The sequence below is a fragment of the Papilio polytes genome, unplaced genomic scaffold (assembly GCF_000836215.1).
Source record: "Papilio polytes unplaced genomic scaffold, Ppol_1.0 DF821511.1, whole genome shotgun sequence".
Classification (NCBI taxonomy): domain Eukaryota; kingdom Metazoa; phylum Arthropoda; class Insecta; order Lepidoptera; family Papilionidae; genus Papilio; species Papilio polytes.
The window spans coordinates 2614730-2631997 of record NW_013527693.1 but is presented as its reverse complement, the minus strand read 5'-3'; the positions used below and the strand labels follow the sequence as shown (position 1 = coordinate 2631997).

The window sequence follows — 17268 nt, the reverse complement described above, 5'->3', positions numbered from 1 at the left end:
GATTCGAATATCGTGCAATTTGATCTATTCCAGTTAGGTCAATGTTCAGTTTTGGATTATTTTATGTGAATAATTATGATATTCATAAATGTTCATTTCATTCGTGCTTGATGTATTACTGATATTTCAAGTTGTTTATTTACTTTCAATAAAAAAATAACATTTATCTCAAAGGTAAATTGGAACTCTAGTAAACTCTATCTATCCATAAGCAACGACTAAAATAATTTAACAACGTTGATAAAAATAGGTCAAAAAACAACACAATGGTAATTGTAAGAAAATTTTGTCGCTGTAACACACAATGGCAGAGTCGTTTCACGAAAGCATTAGGTCTACACAATAACAATTTTTATTCGGCTTAGATCGTTCGAGTGATATTATTGTAGTTCAAACGACGTACCGGTTTAAGAACTTAGCCGAGGCGTTTCCATTTGTTGTGATTACGTGCAAAAGCGTATTCGTATGGTACTGGATACTTCGTTTAAGTTCAAGTTAAGTTTCTATTTAAGATTTGATCGAAGGAAAAGAAAAAATTACAAAAGTTTTGTTAAGTTTTCCGGTTTACAATTAGATGCGTTTAAACTTAAATCGGAACCTCAATTTTATTTTTTTTATTATTATTATAACGAAAGCAAAGTTTTTAATAATCCAATGTGTTTTAATTAATTTGTTTTGAATTGAAAGCATAAGGATATAATTAAAAACCCCAAACTGATATTTAAGTTTGAATAAAACAAATGAATTCGATCTATCACAATTAATCTGCAAATCTTACTCGGAATTATACTAAAGTATTTTTGCTATAATAAATTATATTATAACAAGGGCTTGAGAATAACATTTGTATGACTATCGCATAAACAAATCGCTCATCCAAGATAAAGCGAAGTTAAATAAAAGCAATCATATGCCTTTCGTGTTTAAGTCGGTTTTCCATTGCGAGATAATGTATCTTTGTTCCAGAGAGTTAGTTTATGTATTCTACTAGGCTTATCAAGCCGTAGCCATCTTATTTAATATCTTGCCTTTTTCACAGATCAATTTATATCGGTTCGCTTTGTGAATTAAAAATATGCAAATTGTTACAGACAGTGTCTTAAATAATTTAAGGCGTTTTTTTTTTTATCACTTAGGCGAAGCTGCGACGGATCCTTATATTTTTAACTGCAGTGTAATATGTTTGTTGGAATCCAAATGCAAAAAATATTTATTTTTGTTAAAAAAGACGTATTACACTTTTCTAATAAATTACCTTAAATATTCCTAAATAGCTGTTGCTCGCGACTTCGTCAAATAAAAAAATAATAAAAAATGTAGCCTATGTTACTAACAGATAAACTACCTTTCTAACGGTGAAAGAATTTTTAAAATCGGCCCAGTAGTTTTTACGTGCATCGAATACATACAAAAATCCAAAAATACAAATCTTTTCTCTTTATAATATTAGTAAAAATATAGATGAAGGTTCGTTAATTTATTTAACGTGTCTTTATCTAGAGAAAATATTTACGCTGTTTTATTACATAAGGGTTACATTTGCTATTTTTATAGGATGTAGATGAAAAAAAGGCTTTCGAAACTTTTATTGAGGGTCGAGTAGCGAGTGATTTTAACAAGGTTTTAGTCGACGAGCCTTATTCAAGATGGGAAGGATATTTTTACGCCACTAATGAATCTCAAAGTTAAGCAAATTACATTTTAGGTAGAGATTTCACAACTTCTACTATTTATAAACTAGAAGTGGAAACACTTTACGTTCGTATTTTTTTTTTAATACTCAAGATTGCTTTATGAATTCTTATTAGAGTTGTTTATTGCATGTTGCTTTCGGGGGAGAATTTTATGATGTGGTATAAATTGTTTATGATATGAGGTTTAATTTTTACCGCAGTTATAACTAGAACACGATAGAATACTTGTACGTATTTTTTTGGCTTTTATTTTACGGTCAAACAAGAACTCCTTTATTTTTTTTAAACTTTGTACATAAAACGAAAACAATTAATTACAAATTAAAAGGTGGCAGTACTGGTGAGCTTAACTCTATAAAAGTTATCTAACTGATATCCATTTGATACAGAAATGATCCTTCTTTTTAACCCTTTTTTGCCTTTCAAGTAAACTTAGGTATTCTGCTGAGAATTTGTTTCCCTTCGTAAGACACTATTCCCCTACTCACATCACACATTAGCCACACACATTACACACTACACATATAATTTTAATTTTTCTTCCTTAATTAAAAAAATATAATGTAATTAAAAATGTTCTTTTATTTTTATTTTATATGTATCATTATTGGTTTGCGGGGGCCTGGTAATCCATCACACAGGGCGCGACTCTAGTTTGGCCACCAGTCCCCTGCCCAAGGGGAAATTAATAAAGTTATTTTTATTTTTAGTGTAGTTAATATGACAAATCAAAAATGTTAGCGTTAACATTACTTATTGCGACACTCAGCTCGATAGTAATGCAATGATGAAATTACATACGATTTGAAGTTGTCACACGAATTTGAAAATTAGCCTTGATGGATATAAAATGTAACTTTAATACCGAGGTCAACTAAGTATCGAATGAAGCGTCGGAACTAACGGTATCATTAAACGGCGTCTCGTAAACCAACCGTAAAATGTAATAAAATTCCGAACGCTCCCGAATGATAATGACGAGGTAATCGCGGTGTGCGGACAGGGGAAATTATTCGAGGCGTCTTACAAGATTCAATGCGCGTGGGCATACGTTTAGTCACGCAGCATGTTTCTCTCAGCATACAGCTGCTTCATATATAATACCTGCGTTTATACATCAAACTATTTCTCCGGTGGAACCGGTTTAAATGCATGGGGCGAGAGGCCATTACGAAGATAGCCATTACCACTAGCAAGGATACGCCTTCGCTTTCAACTTAAAAATTGCAGCGTTTTCAATTGCGACGTTAACGTTTATTAACCTTTGTGATCAGATTTGAGTCTTTTTATTAATATAGCAAATCAAGATAACTTAAACAATCCAAACCAGGAATTAATGTCTAATTTTGCATTAAAAATACATTCTTTACTAGTTTGTATACAAAATACACCTGAAGTAAAACGATTGTAAGTAATGCAGAAGTAATTTTAAATAGTATCTAGTACAGTAAAAAACAAATGAAGTAGAAAATTTCTTTTTTACCATCAATAAAATAACGACACGGTAAATAGCTTGTATGTCTTACAATATACGACCGCCAGCAACAGCTGTAATGTAAGTTGTTCCACAGGTTCTTTATACGTAGTACAATTTGTAATTCATTGCTGCAACATGTTCCGTACCCAGTTTGTATCTTCCCTTATTATAACCGTGGGTTACACATTCTCGTCCCAGCTATTCTGTTCAAAAACAAAGACAACGATAAGAAAACTTGTAGACAGTAAAAGCCAACGTTAAAAACAACCCGGTTTATAGGCCGCCGGCTGATTTTATGCAATTAAATTTTATTAATTTCACTTTTGAGTTTTTATTTTTAAAGCCCGCTTACGCCTCCGCGACTGACTGACCCAGCTCAAATTTATAACGTTATTTATGATGTGTTAATGGAAAATTGTTTATGGTTCTCAGTTGCTTATAAGATTGCTTCAAGTTGTTATAAAATATTAATGCAAATTTTTTTCGGTCTTCAAATGTGATCGTGATAGATAAAATGATTTATAAGTTGAAAGCTTTCATGTATAAAAAGCTCTTACTATATTTCACAATACTAGTTATCGAATTTTATTAAGTAATAGATAATAGCTTGTAAAGTACTTAAGATAAAATTTAGATTAGAACTAGACAAATGTAAAATTCTTAACTAGAATCCATCAAAAGCAGATGACAAGAACGTCGTTACTTTCTTAACGTTTTTTAGGTGCAGGTGGAAGCGAACCCATACTTAGTCGGCGCTAACGTGTAATCTAAATTCATTTCTCGATCCGACCCACAAAGGCCATTTATCTGTTTTTATTATGGTTTTAAGGCCCATTGCGGGTTCTTCTTGTAACAAATTATCTATTATTATCATGACGAACTGGCTTACATTCGAGGACCTTTCCACCTTTGACGGGTAAAGTCGATTCGATTATAGTTACAATCGATATCTTGTTGGACAACGATTGAATCGATTTGCGCTCATCGAAACGGATAATTGCAATGTTTCGGCGGAGGTTGAATTTATTTTCTGGCACGAGACCGCTTCATTGTCTTTATCACCGGACGGCGAAGGTTTATTAAATATGTATTAGCCCCGGCTCAGTGTCGCATAGAATGTAGGATCGGCGTATGAATTATTGAAATAGTAGTGTCCGTAAATATTCCGTCCATAAAGACGGGCGTACCATTTCATGCAATATCAAAGGAGTTGACTTCGGGATAATGTTATTTATGGGACGCGTTCAATCTTACCCGAAAAATAAAAGTAGCAACTTTTGAAGTTAACCTCTCGTCCATAAAGAGAGCAAAATGCTATTATACTATGTAATAATATTAGTGACAGAATACGCACAAATAAATTAACAGAAATTTGAAATTCGAACTAAATCCAAATGTGATAAATGTCAACTGTCAGACTGTTACTCAAAACAAAACCGTTTGGCATTTGTTATCTGTGTTAGAGTTGGTATTTCATTGTGAAGCAATTTAAAATAAAATGTTTTAAATCCCCTTAAAAACCTCTATAATTTTCATCTTGCTGAAAACAATTGTTTTTGATACCGAAAATAGGTAAAACGTTTTGGTCGTCAGCCATACGTCAGTAGTATTTATTCCATTGTAGAGTTTCTCTTTTTGTATTGGCAAGGGGCAAAAAAATCGATAAGACCACACATGTTATCGATTTTTTCGACATCGACTTAATGCACCCTTTATCCATTAAAAAGTTTCCTAACGATGTTTCGATCACCGTCGATGCATGAAATTACAATTTAATTTCATCGGATCCGTCGCTGGGGATCGAACTTGTTCTTCTATTTATCAGACTGATAACCGTTAGTAGTTTATTCTATGTACTTTAAAAACATTGAATAGGTTTTTCATAATTTAATACTCATGTACATAACTAGGGCAATCTTATGCAATCGAGTTAAGAATTAGTATAATTTTAGTTACAACTATTGAAGTTGCTGGCAGCCAGTAGTAACGTGAGACAAAAAAAAGTTAAAATAGAATAAATATAAGAGATTCGTATTGTGGTGTTTTTAGAATTTATCATTTCTAAGAAATAAAGTTTTTATTAGTGTCGACAAAGTACAAACAAAAGTCAAAATTTAGCTTTAGCTAAATAAAAAGAAAACTAAAATCATCTCAATTACGAAAACCGCATTTAGTGTAATACGGTCGTGAGAAATAATAATTACATAAGTGTGAGTGTTGCGGCAAAGCATTTCAACCGCAATTATTTAGGCGGAGAGATCACTAAAAGTAACGAGCGACATGAACAGCGGCGACACTTTGTAACCGAACACAGGAGAGGTGATGCGTGTCGACGACTCTCATTACGCTTCATTACCGAAAGAATGATACCGTGTCGTGCAGTGCCGTGCCGTGTTGGGAATTTAACTGTTAACGTACGTTTTGATGGCACGAAACCTAAGCCTTGATGATTATGTTGAAACAACCAATACGGTAACCGAAGAAACTATTGGATTGAAGAAAGTGGTAGAAAGTGACACTTGTTAGGTAAAAAGTCAGGGAGATGTCGTAACTTTTGACTAGAGAAAATTAACTTTGATACGAAATTTCTCCGGCAAGATTAGAGATCTTTAGAGCTTTAAGCTTTTCTCACCATGTTAGAAAAGATAAAACCTGCCAACAAAAGAAAAACAGTATTTGAAATTAATTTTAGTTCGAATTTTCTAAACATTTCTATTTTCATTTTGACTTATAACAATATTTCACACTTCTTGTTTACTTTTTAGTTATTAAAAAAAATATGTTCTTAGATATTTTCAAATAATTTTAGTCACATTAAACAGCAGTGGTTATACTTTTTTTGTGATTCTCCACACCGGTTGTAATAAATAATGAAAGGAAAGCAACGCGTTGTAAATGTTTATTGAATATTAATGATACATAGCAGATGGTATCCTTGTAATCAATTATAAATTAATATTCATACAAGGAATCTTGTTCAATTTTATGCATAAAATTAAATTCAGTATGCCTTAAGTAGTAAGTGGTTAAGAGTTGTCTTCATTTGTTTTTGAATATTTTTACTTTTATAAATAAAACCAATGTCATTAGGCACATTTCATAATTGGTTTTCAAGGACCAAATTAAGTTTGTTATGATCATAATATTCTTAGAAGGAGGATATTCAATAAAATACTGAGACATCGTTCAGGAAATTCCTATGACATCTTACCACAAAGTTATCCGTTGTATGCCTATGACTATTTAACACTTACAATGCCGCCGACTTCCCATTTAGTGACCGATAGACACTTCAGTGTGATTTATCACAGTGGCATAAAATGTGTTGAACCAATTCGAAGCAAGATTTGTGGTTTTTGTGTCATTTAATCTGCTCTTGGTTAATACTCAGTCATAAATTACTTCCAACAATGCAAGTTACAGGTCAGACATTGAATATCATACAAGTTCGTGAACTCATACGGTGTAATTCCACTGGCGCAGCATTTGTTTCATATTGTTATCTTTGCTTCTTGAACCCAGAATGAAAGAGATGGTCATAGGTTTAGACAGTGGAAGCAGACTTTTAAACTACATAACACCGCATTGTTCGCGGCACAATGACAGTTCTTTGTATCCTTGTGGCTTGTGACAATGGGCTATTATGGTAACAAATCGTGTTGCAGTTATAAATTGGATGTCAAATAGTTATAGTCAATATGATTAGTTACAAACAGAATGGGTTTAAGATTTGAAACATCTTTAAGAACTGTACGAAAAAGTCCAAGTTTTGTTAGATGAACTCTTCTAACGATAGATGAGTTTCAGATTAGAAAACGAATTCAACAAAATTTTATTAAATACCGTTCTCATAAAATTACAAAATAACTGAACAAATAAGTAGCATATGTGAAAGACGAAGTATGAATATCAAAAAAGAAAATCAAGGGTTACTAGCTTATAACTAGCATGGAACAAAATACTCGTATTATTCGAGATCCTGATTTCCTGATCTATTAACTACCCAATTAAAACGACAACGGTTATGATAAAGCGAAAAAGTTCGCTGACCTTGAATTACTTTTTCAAAAGTAGAACGGAATTCAAAGGCCTGTAAGTGGTGAATGCCAATTTGTACGGTGGCTTAAACAAAGACTCCGTGGTAGCCAACAAAGAGATTGTTCAACCAATCGCGAACGGCAGTTGACTGGGCGGGGCCGGTCCTTACATCAAAAACAAAACACGCTATACAATTTTAATTGAAAGAAAAATTGCCTGCTTATTAATGAAATGTTTTGGCTAGCAACCGATACGCTAATCAACTTGCGTTTTAGCTTTAGAAGTCTATCGATGTCTCGGAATCTTGTTGGCGAAAGATCACTTTTACGAATTCTTTCCTTATGGCCGATAATTTTAATATAATCTCACTAGTTAAGAACTATTTTCTATCTTAGGTTAGTCTGTTAACGGTTATTTAAATAGTGGTTTAACGTTATTATTTGAATATTTACTTAATTTTTTTCGTTGAATTTACCCGACTCATTATAAAAGTTAATCTCTAAATAAATCTCAATCTATGATCCGCGTTTAACCCTTACTTTATATTGAAGCTATAAAGATTAAAATTTAAATAGCTTAGATGGGTGATTCGTTTATTACAGTAATCGCTACCATGGCTCGTAATCACCACAACCATTCACTTTAAAATAATTTCCGAGCGCAATAAGCCCATGCACGATTATGTAATTACGCTCAACATAAATAGTTCATATGCCCCATGGTGCCTACGGCTTTTATTATTTGTATTTTTTTTATTGGCTACAGTATGTTAACTGGTTTTTAAATATTGTAAACAAGGTATAGAAGATAGTATTTTGATCAAAAGCCAATAAGTTAATTTTTTGTCAGAAAATAGGTTCAATCTTTTGCTCCTTAAACTATTATCATGCCACACATTTTTTAATTTAATTTAAATAATTTTTCTTCTCCGAGTAGGGCTAAAAAATACTTTTATACTGCAAACCTTTTACTATCGCCCACGCCAAAAGCGAAAATAGAAATCTGAAACCAAAAACCCAAATAAAAAATTGAATTATGCAAGCAATTATACTTTTAAAATAGCTACTTACGCTTCTAAAATTAGTATAACTATTTGTATCTTTAAATTTTATTAGCCATTAATAAATGTTATTGCTGTTTAAATTACTTACAAGTAATATAACAAAGGTAATAAACACACGTAATAAAAACAAAACGTCAAAGCAAACAATAAAATAATTCCCAAGTAAAGAAGTAGTAATAAAAATAGCTGATAATGATTAGCATTTAAATTTATTTATAGATTTAACACAATTGATGTACATTTATTCCCATAGAAGAGAAAAACATTATACAATTAGAAAACATAAACACAAACTGCTAAAAGAAATGTATCTCTAAGCCGAAGTATTAAAGTTTTAATTGATTTGTAAGACATTTTGAGTGAAAAAATATCAAAGAGTCGTTATGGTAAAATATCCAATGACTTTGATGCGTTCAAATAACCTATAGAAGGTATCTCAGTTTTTTAAATGTTACGGGATTGAAAGTAAGTGCATTTTAAATGCTGTATTTAAAGTATCAGCCCACCTACTGTGTTTTAAAACGCTCAGAGCATCCGAGACATGCTTTTTTGTTTTTAAATTAAGATTAAATATTCAAATTCGTGTCACTCCGGGATTAGAAAACAATTACGGAACTGGTCTTCTAAATAAGAATTTAGAAGAAGAACAAAAACAGAGTTTAATATGTTTCGATAATGTTATTACAATTAATTAGATTCAGACTTAATTGCTTTTAGCGAATAAAAATTACAGAAAATATTACTAAAGCAAGTAAGTCAAATTTAATGATTACAAAGTAAATAACATCCTACAATGTTTTCACTGCGGGAACTTAGAGTCCTTAATTCTGTTCCTTAGACTAGATTTCAAATCGGAAATCTACACAAGACGAAGTCTGACTGATTGACAAACAATATAATCTGTCGTTAATTGAAGGTTCCGAATGAGGTAAAATTGATTTCAGAAAAATTAAGATTCTCTAAACATTAAAATGTAACGGTCATGAGTGTTCACATTACTTTACAATATGAGAATTCTCAGCTTGACAATAAGAAATAAATAACCAGATTTAATACAATGTGGATACGTTGCAGTGATTTCTTTTTCTCTCCGATACGCACTTAATGCGCTCTGTGTCGGGTCTGAATGCTTTTTAATGGGTCGAATGCGCACTAAATAAATTATAACTCGCTGTAAATATCTCTGAGTACGTTGGAGACATTTGTGAAGATAATTCTAATACTTATTGTGATATATGGCAATTTCAAATGACAATTTCCGAGACAAATCGTTACAGCATTTTGTAACCGAAGCAAGGTAATGTGTTAATATCTGAAATGTTTCTTGAAAAAACACAATCAATCTATTTCAGTAACCTGCTTTTTCTAATATTGTTGCAAATAGAGTTCGTCTAATTAGTGTTGCAAAAAATTTGATCAAACTATCTTTTAAAGTTAAAATAATTTTCAACACAACTACTAGGAATAATATGGTTTATGTCATTAAGTTTATGTGAAAAACTTCAAGTACTGCAGATGCAATTGAAGGGGGCATCTGCCGAGACAGTTCGCTTAAGGCATCTGCGTACCGATTCAGTAATAACACTTGTGATGATGCAAATGGCTTTATATTGTGACATTGCGTGAAAAGAAACAAACGAATAACGATGATTTTAAATGACATCAGATGCAAATAAATTGTAATACAAGACTTGAACATCATATTTATCCTATTGTCGAACTAAGTTTATCAAGTAAATTTATATTTTCTACTATTGTTTGCTTAAATTCACAAATATAACTTGACTTGTGTCATTATTATCCTTTCTTTTAATTAATATCCTTCTTACTTACTGTTTATAATTTTAAGGTCATAGTTTTCTTAATAAATCTGATCGAAGCACATAACTTTTATTATGTTTCGAAACATTTATTAAAACAATTTAAAGTTTCTTTCTCAAAACTTTCACATGTTGTATGTATATTTTAGTTTCTTTTGTTCAATCAGACCAACTTTACGCTTGAACTCTTGAAGAGTAAACTACGTATATAAACAAATTATGTTCAACATAGATACTTGTATAAAAAGTTATATATTCCACTTTCATTATTTTATTCTAAGCAATATTTGACGAATGGTTTCATTTAATTTTATACGCAAATTCTCAACTGTATGAGATGAATAGTTTCGTTGACGTTTTACATTTATTGTGTTTTCACAGAGTACACATTTGGTGAAACTCTAGTATACATGTGTATTTTTTTAAAAATCACGATACGCATCAGAAAACCAAAGGGCGTGAGTTTTCCCCGTCTTTCCATTTAATAATGGAATTAAAGATCGATGCAATATGGATAACGTTGTTGTACATTTTACACACAAGGGATATAAAAACAAAAAACAACGTAAAAAATATTTTTACAGACGCAAATATGTTTATTCTTTTATTAAAAGCGCGGCGTACATTTCTTTCAGGTCTACGAGCCGTAGTTTAGTCGATTTGTTTATTTTGAACAAATGTAATTTATTAAAAATTCCAGACAAGGCTTTGGTACACGTAAAACTTAATTAAATTAGTTTTTCTTCTGTAATATTTTTTTACAGTTACGTTTTTTAAAATGTGAATAATTTCACGAGTAAATTAGATAATTGGTTAAATCTCAACATCTGCCGATAAAAAGGCTAGCTTGGTCATTGAAATATTCCAGTAATTTTGTTTACTACTACAGACTAGAAGTGGATTTGCTCTATGGTTCCTCGTTTAGTCTGAGGCCCGCTAAATATGCCCAGTTCTGACTGACAGTTTTAATCAAAGAACATGTATGCCGGCTTCACGAGTGAAGTGCCATAGACATGTTTTAAAATCTATGTGCATTAAAAACGCCTTAAAAACATTACGACATAAGGTCACTTCTAAAAGATCTCACTGAAATGTACCGTTTATTTTCCGACTTTTTACTTAAACCAGCGGGATTAAAGTGACGCTTTCAAATTGCAGTTTTCTCCAAAACGTATATAAAGAACGCGTTAAGCCGTGAACAATATAAAATAGTACGAACAGCAACAGGTCGCGTGTGGTTTTATCTTGCTATGGGATTTTTTAAACACAAAATTTTAAGTTTCATTCGTTTATTTTTTTTATTCATGAAGGACACAAACGAATATTTAAAAGTTAAAAATACAATCGAATTTTTAGATTATTACGTTAAAAATAATACTAACGAAATTCTAGAAAACTGAACATTACACCATAAAATCTTATTTTAATATTTCTGAATAAAAGCGTTATTATTATAAAATATTGCAGAACATTTCTCACGACTTTGCATGTAAACAAAATGTTATTTTGCAATTTAAAATGTTCGAATGTAATAAACGTTTGTATATGCATTATAAATTCAGCTTTTAGAGAAATATTTTATTTTGCATTTCAGCGTTGCAAAGTTTCTTGGGATTTGTAAAGACCGTCTTGGCGAGCAAAGTTGGGTATAGCGTTGCACTCAGCTTATACTTTTAACTAAATTGAAGCTGGGAGCGAAGTGTTCAGGGTACACGTGACGCATCAATCCGTCTGTCCGTTTGTGTGCTACGTGAGTGGATTGAAGTGGACTTCTTTATTCAATGGCGCGGATGCATTCTGAAGGACGCTAGTTAAATCGTGGACGACCGGCATACCAAGTGTTTGTGGTTTGCTTAGTCATTGACTACGGCTCGTGTGTTCGCATGAAAACATTAAAAATGCCACGGCCTTGCGATATTTCTGTTTTCTTTTTATGAGGTTCTTTTGCCTTTTTTAAATGGACATTTGAAAATATGGCTTTATTGTTTCCCAATACCCTTACTAGGAGTACAATGGATCATTTGTTTGACTTAGTTATTTTTTAAATTGATTTTCATCAGTACTTTTTTTCATAATATTCTTTTATTTTAATTATTTCTTTATATACAATACTGTTTTCAATTGCTTTAAATGTTAATAATTTTCAAGATTTTAACAAATATGAATATAAAAAAATATGTTGTAGCTGTTATAAATTGTTCCAACGTTAGTGTAATGGAAAGCTTTGACTTGCTTGTACCTGAAACGGACACTCTGCTTAATTGGCAGCTACAAACTGAACGAGTGACGTGTTGTTAACTCACTCTACGCTGTTACATGGGGAATTTAATTCGAAATAGATTAATATGGTCGTTAATGCAGTTTTCACATAAATATGCATCTTTGTTTTCTATATAAGAACCTTATTATTTACTAAATGTTATTTGCGACTTCGTCTGCGTGAAATTAAGAACGCAACCCATGATACAGATAAATTAACTTTCTAATTGCGAAAGAATTTTTGTGTGGTTTTTACGTAAATGAAATATATACAAAAACACAAATATTTCCTCTTTATAATATTAATATATATTGGTCAACATTTTATTTCGCGAAATTATATAAAAAGCCAAAATGTATTATATTTGAAACACTATCTATGTTTTTATATTAAAGTCCGGATAGTGTAACATAAATTGTCATCGCGTGCATTCCTAAGCAATTATCGATAGTATTGACAATAACAAGAACATTTATCAAATTACTCGGTCGGGCAGGTTCGGGACGATACGAGGAGAGGGTGGGAATTGACAAAGCAAGCAAAATGCTTTCAAGGCTCGCGTGTTGCGATGTGTTTGCATCCGTAATTTGTTTGTTGGCGGCGGCGGGCGGCGGGCGGCGGCTGGCAACATTAATGGATCTTAGCTATGCACGCGATCAAACGAATACGGTTACATGGCTAAAGGTCCGAGACTTACTGAATTAATTAAAAAAAAGATTGCAAATCACTTGCTGCTTTTAAATTACTGTTATTTATCACACATGGGTAAGGTATAATTGTATTCAATACTGTCAGTCGAAAACGATGACACCAATCAAACTTTTTTAATTGAGGCAAAGAGAAAGACTACTGGTTGAAATACCACTAGTGCCTTGCCACCTACAAATAATTACAGAATTCAGAGAGGAGATACACCTTTGGCCAAACTATCGCACAAATGTTGTGCGATTGTCGATTGTTTCACAACCAATTCAATTATTTAATTGCACAACTGAAAATAGAGTAATGTCAGCACCTCCATATGAGTTCATAGGAATCAATGTGTGACTAAACAGTTGTGCGATAGTTTAGTCAAATGTGCTCGCGCTCTTAGAATAACCAACAACGACGTGAATAAAAATCATGTGAAGGCAACGGACGGATAGGTAGACAATGAATTCCGCAACAATACTGTTACTAATATTGTTAAAATTGAGACTTTGCTAAGTAATTGTAATCAAAGACATCGTTAGTTCCCTACTAACCACTGGTCTATGATTAATTACTAATAAATTATTAGTAAATGATCGTATTGGTGATAGATAACCGTGTTACTTCATCTATGAAATTGATCCAGGACATGATAAATTGCGTTTACCAACTTTGATCTGACACGCAATATATTGATGTCTATTTTGTGAATTTCATTACAAGCATATTAATGCACAATAATCGAATGTTTTGCATTATTTAAATATATCATTGGCGTTGAAACATATTTCAACTTTAATGAAAATACCTATTGCAACGGAATATATTATTAAAATTTATATAAACATACGTTTTGTACCTTTTTTATGTTTTAAGTTAAAATATAAAGTTGTGTTCGCAATGTTCGCAATTTCTTGACGTTATTTCTAAAAGACGTATTATCGGATTTTAGTATTAAGAGCTGGCGCACACCTTTTACTAAATTATCGTACACTGTTGTACGATTGTCGATCGATTCGCAGCAATTCAACTGTTTAGTTGTACAATCGAGTAGTGTGCGCACCTCCACATAAGTTCATAGGAATCAAGGTGGGACTAAACAGTTGTGCGATAGTTTAGTCAAAGGTGTGCGCGCGATCTAAATATATCCATAAATAAAGCTATAGGGTTCTCCTGCGTAAAACCGATAGGTTCTCTTGTAATATGTTACATGGAACTAAACGGTAGTAAAACGCTAGCTTAAATACTTAAAGTCACAGTTAAAAAATAATCACGATCAAAGTCACAGACTGTTTACTTGAGCGAATAGCGCGCTGCATTTTACTCAAGTAGTAAGTACACAACGTAACGAAAGTGCCGTTGCTGTTTCAAGATGGTTTCTAGACGCGACGCTATCGACTGTGAATCTAAAACCAACAAAGATAAACAAACCGTAGAGCCCGTTCTTATGCACTCGCGTCTCTGGCACTTAGTCTAGTGTTTAGCACAAAATAGTATGATTTATTGATAAACGTTTTTTAAGAGTACTAAAAAATCAACAAGACGAAAATTAGGGAGTCCTTGCATTGCTAATGACCGACATATTTATTTAAACAAAGAAAAAACACAGCGTTAGTTACATGACAGTACAATTGCACTCAAAATAATATTAAAACAAATGAATAACTATACATCTCTTTTCCGCTATGCATTAAATCCAAGCTTTAATCCTTATAATAGGTGCGAGTAAATAGAATAATGAAGGCGCGCTAAGCCTCTAGGTGTTACTTAGCTTGTTATCTCACGGCGGCCAGGGCCGGTGCGGTGTCGTGCCAATTAAGCTGATTCATCCCGTGCTAAAGAAAAACAACCGTTTCCCCACTCGATAACTGGAATTACTAATGGACCATTACATTTTTTTTTAATAGGAAAAGCGAAAACGAGCAGCGACTCGTTACATGTTTTGACTCAATTTGGCAAGTTTATTCATTCAATAAAAGAGAATATAAGTGAAATTCCACTGAGGAAAAACTTATACAAAAACATATTAAAAACACAAATACGCGCAATATAACGCAAGTTTGTAATATACATGTGAACAGACGATTGGTAAAAAATGTTAAGGAGTTTAACATTTTAATAACATGGTTCTTGAATGTTACCAGAGAAATATTTCAAGTAACTTTTGTTAAAATAAATGCAATAACATATAAATTATTACATAACTTGTGAAGTATCCACTCGGATTATGCGGCCGCGGAGGAAGTCTCAAGTTCAAAGGCTTTAAGCTCGCCACATCGAACTTTCTAAACATATCCAGTGCAAACTTCTTCCCAGTTCCAGACAACTTGAGATATATATTTAATCGTATATGTTGGACGTAATAACAATACTATAAAACGTTTTGTATAAAATGGAATGCACTAAATTAAACATATGACTTCGTCCACGTGGAATCCGTTCAGCCATAGGCTACAAACTCTAATATATCCATCCATCCGTCTAAACATACGCGTTTATGTTATTAGTATGATTTACTTTCCACAATTTAAAAGATTTTTACATGAGTTGTGGAAGAATTTATTTATACAACATCCTTTGTATATAGTCATAATGTAGTACAGTAAATGTAATCTTTAAATCATGCTGTATTTCAGGAAGAACCATTTCGATACTTTATGTTTTTCACGTTCTCGTTTCCTCTACAATGATGCAAGAACGGACTATAAATCCGTATAGATAAACACAATGTTACTATGTGATTGAATTGGATTTCATTATACCTGACTCACGGCGGCCGCATTGCAAGCAGAACAATTTGAAGTTTCATGCCGAGTCATTGGTTTGTCGGCCAACTTATACTGGTCCGTGTGATATCTTTTGCCTCAGTATTTTGATCTTTTTAATTCACTAAAACGTTAAAAATGTAATACAAATCAATCATACTTCACACTAATATAATAAATGCGAAAGTTTAGATGGATGGATGGATGAACGCTTCTTTGTTAGAGTTTGTAGACTAAACGGCTTAACGGATTTCTATTAAATTTGGTATAGATGTAGAGGATAGTGTAGAAGAATACAAAGGCTACTCAATTATGTTTCTTTTTTAATTTCACGCTAAGGAAGTCACGGGCGGAAGCTAGTATCTTCTATACATTTCCGTATAGTAAGCAATGTTTAAAGTAAAAAATACCAAATACCAACTTAATTCTGGTATCTCATTTTTCTTCACACGTATTTTTACTTAACACTAATCGTCAAATATAGCAAACAAAGATGACAAAAAGACCATTCAAGTTGATTTATTGATAGAATTAAATGTCTCCCCGATGATGTACTGCAGAGATAAAGACGTCGTTACCAGATATACGTTGTTATGTCCCTCTATATACGAGTATGTCTATGCCAATATTAAACCGAGACGATTCACAAAAAAAGAGCACCGATCTCGCCTTCGAGATGTTTATCGCATTAATATAATACAGCATTAAGATTACAATGGATCGGCTCAAGAGAGGTCCAATATAAGGAGCTCAGAGGCTCCGCGTGCTTTGTTGAGAAAATAACTTTATGCCTCAAAAGGCGGGAATGGAATAAAGCAAACGATGCTTTCAATATGGCCAAAGGTCCTTTTACACTTTTGTCATCTGCACCTATTGTGTAAGTAATGCAATAGAAGAGCACTTTAAACTAATGTGTACTTAACTGCAATCAGTTATTGTGTTTTTATATTACACTGGAATAGATCATTTTAAATATATAGACTATCATATATTTTGCCCGTGTGAAATATAAATATAGCCTATGTTACTTATTGATAACGTAGCGTAAAAGTATTAAAGGATTTTTGAAATCGGCCCATTAGTTTTTTAATTATTTCAATATTTACAAAAATCGAAATCTTTCCTCTTTATAGTATTAGTAGATAACAGCAACCTGATTCGATACGTTACTTAATTCATATTAATACTAAGCTAATATAATTGAAGGCACAGTATTCTGTACGAAAATACAGCATGTTGTCTGTGCATACAACTAAATTCAATAGTGGCGATTCCGAGTACGTCGCCAAAAATAGGATCACGAAATCGATATTCGAGTGGCGTGCTCGAAATGTCCAAACGTAGCCAGGACAACACTATCTACACTATAAACTGGTTATTGTTAACGCTAGTTATATTTGAAGCGTAGTGTAACTTTTTGTTATATTTATTGAAAAGATTCATGTCTAATTTATTTCGAAG

At 32.4% G+C, this 17268-nt stretch overlaps 2 protein-coding genes across 6 annotated transcripts in view; one reads left to right on the top strand and one right to left on the bottom strand.

The window, feature by feature from the left end:
* Positions 1–17268, top strand: part of LOC106108521 (serine--pyruvate aminotransferase, mitochondrial) — a 187158-nt gene that overhangs the window by 82421 nt on the left and 87469 nt on the right. The gene's annotated exons all lie outside the window — the stretch shown is intronic.
* The window catches only part of LOC106108520, a 61634-nt gene that overhangs the window by 37308 nt on the left and 7058 nt on the right, over positions 1–17268 (bottom strand). Inside the window, exon 2 of one of the 5 annotated variants that reach the window (XR_001225948.1) lies at positions 8174–8211. The exons of the other annotated variants lie outside the window; for them this stretch is intronic. The gene's annotated coding sequence lies outside the window, so the exon portion shown is untranslated. The remainder of the gene's footprint in view (positions 1–8173; positions 8212–17268) is intronic. 5 annotated transcript variants of the gene reach the window in all.